General features: G+C 38.9%; 1 gene segment (V, D, J or C); it reads right to left on the reverse strand.

Annotated features, from left to right (window-relative positions):
• Nucleotides 1–1,665: 1,665 nt before the first annotated feature.
• On the reverse strand, nt 1,666–2,137 carry LOC307041243 (Ig kappa-b4 chain C region-like). The segment is given in 2 exons: nt 2,134–2,137; nt 1,666–1,994 (listed from the first exon to the last, which is right to left on the reverse strand).
• Between the last annotated feature and the right edge of the window lie 909 nt (nt 2,138–3,046).

The following is a 3,046-nucleotide window of genomic DNA, read 5'->3' on the forward strand; positions in this document are numbered from 1 at the left end:
AATACAGCTTCCTGTGTTCGAATGAGCTGCTCCGACCCTCGGTCCTGACGGACTCCAAAAGTCCGACATTATACAATCCAACAAATAAATAAACACAAGGATAATTGTGTCTTACTGTTGAGTAAATAACAGTGTGGTTTAGAAAAGAATACAAAATTAGGAGGAAAAAACGATGAAACAATACAGAGTTCAGTTTTCTGAGCTCCTACTCTCCCCCTAACTGACGGATACAAAAGTCAGACATTATTCAATTATAATAAAGAAGTAAACACAATAAGTATGGCTTGATATTTAATTAGAAAAAGGTTGATAAACGCTGTGAGAATGGATCTGCGGAGAGCATTTCTCCGCGATCCCAACTCGTCTATTACCAGCGTTCAGGGAGATCTATGCAAGTCAATGGGACTCCCTGATAGTTGAAACTCCACGCTAAAGGGTGTTGGAAAGTGACGACAGGGACCCTGACATAACGTCAACATAGGCCGAGTTGGGAGTGAGAATGTGTTGCATCGACATGTAAAAAGACATTATCTTCTGAAGCTGAAACTATAAACATGGATCTTTCTCACAGAGCCAGCCTGCTCCACTCGGGGGAAAAGAAAACATGTCAATGAAAACAAAATGCATTTATATTTGTACCTTCTCTTTACGCATGCAAAAACAAATTAGAAATATTTGTATTAATGTGTGTTGTATTAGCTGTATTTAATTTATTTACACAATGATGTGATTTTCTCACGATAAATACAATTGTATTTATTTTACAATGTGTTTTCATACAATCATACGTAATGGGATTCATGTGGATTCATGTGTGAGCAATGATAAGTTTCAATTTACGTTTATATTTCAATTCCAACCTAATGAATAATATATTTGTCACTGTGGTCCAGGTTCATAAAGCATAAAACAACACCATAAAACCACTCTTCATGAACTCGGTGACGGTTCCCTCAGAGGTCATGGAGCAGTGGTTAGGAAAAGACGATAGGAGCTGATTTTTGGACAATTCCACTGCAACCCAAAAATCACAATATTTATATTCTGCTAAAAAGCAGCAGGAGACAGAGACTGTAGTACGCTCACTTTCTTTGGTGGAGTTGGACTGTGTGCATTAAATCATATTTAAGGTCAATCTCAATTCAGATTCATGTTAAATAACTTGATGATGAGGATATCCTGCTTTTGATTTCTCATCCTGGATTTTTATTCTAATTCACATTTTTTTAATCAGATGTTCACAATATATTCAAGGTAAAGTTTAATAACAAATGAACATTTGCTTTAACATCAGTGATAAGAGAGCTGTGTGGTTTACCATTGAAATGTTTAGAATATTCTGATTGGTGTCAATTTTGATTAACAAAAATAAAACTAGGAGGAATCCAGAAGTATATCCAAAACCTTAAGACCATGAAAAAGTAATATGTGAAATATTGATTTGTTAATCTTGTGAATGAATGTGAATAAGGTTCCTTTCATATATAATATCTCAGAGAAAGAGAATCCAAACACATTTTAAAATACACACATTCATCTTTATTGTTTTAAAATGTTGAAACCATCGAAACAAGCAGAAACAGGTTGATGTTGAAACATGTCCTGAGAGCCAGAGAGCAGACTGAGAGCAGTGTGAGAGAGAAAGCAGAGTCCCAGTGAGTCAGCTCAGGACTGGGAACACTGCTCTCTCCTCAGTGTCTCTGAGAGCGGAGTCTGGGAGCCCTGGGTGGCCTCACAGGTCACAGAGACCACCTTCCTCCACTGGTCTGCAGGGAGCCTCAGGGTGCTGCTCCAGCTGTAGTGGGCGTCCTCCTCCAGCACCCCGGGGCTCCTGCTCTCCTCCCAGCTGCTGCTGCTGCTGCTGCCGGCCACCTTCCAGGCCAGACTCCAGTCTGAGGGGAAGCCCTTGTTGGCCAGGCACATGAGCGTGGCCATCCCCTGCTGCAGCTCTTCCGTGGAGGGGGGCAGCACCGTCAGGGTGGGACGGACATCACCTAGGAGACACCAATCAGATTAGAGGACAGGGAGCTGTCAATCAAGCAGCAGACACTGGGACACCTTTACTGTGAGAGCGTTTCTCCTTTAAGGAGTTTCTGTCAGATGTTGGTTCTGCTCCATCAGTCTCTCACTCACACATTGTTTCACTTCCCTTTAAGAAGCCTCTCATGCAAATCAGCACAGAGACACTTCACACAGAGTCACCTGAAATATGTCAGACTACAGTAGAAATAAAGAACAACATTAGGACACATTTTAAGTAGTAGTTATCAAAATCATCCAAAACCTGAACTCTACAAACATTATTAAATTATTTAGTGGATAAATGAACAAATACAGGAAATGGGGAAATCAACTGTGCTTGATGTGAATCTCAATCACTACCCAGTTTTACAAACTATAAAATAATGTCTTAAAGAATTCAACACTATTTAATATCCATCGTTATCTTTACTCTGTTCAACTGTATTTAAAAACTGTATCCGTAATTTATTTGAGAACAGAGAGGAGAACCGAGATAGACAGTTCAAAATAAGTTAATGAAAAATTAGCAGTTTCATCATTTCACATTTGAAGCTGTTTGAATGACAGCATGTTGGGAATCTATAAAGACATTTCAAGAAAAGCTGCTCCGACTTGGTCTCAATGATGAAGAGAAATAAAGACATGAATACTAATACTATCTACACATTACAATTAAAATAATATAAATCTATCTCTCAAACACTCTAACACAGAATTTAAAACGTCTCTTAACATCATATTTAGTTTTTGTGCAGAAACTTACTTCCAACATCCAGTCTGGTTCCTCCACCAAAAGTCCACCACAGTGATACAAAGTCATTGAGCCGCCGTACAAAAAGCTCTCACTGTAGAGAGACACGGCTCTCTGACTTTGACTCACTGAACTAAACCTACCAGCCCTCCAGAAGCTACTTCACCATTAAAGGTGGAAATAATGAATTATTCTGTGTTCAATGTTTCATAAAAACATTTAAACGTCTTTTGCTGGAGTAAAGTTAGCCTCTAGGTTCAGAATATTTGATAA

The sequence above is a fragment of the Notothenia rossii genome, assembly GCF_949606895.1.
Source record: "Notothenia rossii genome assembly, chromosome: 5".
Taxonomy (NCBI): domain Eukaryota; kingdom Metazoa; phylum Chordata; class Actinopteri; order Perciformes; family Nototheniidae; genus Notothenia; species Notothenia rossii.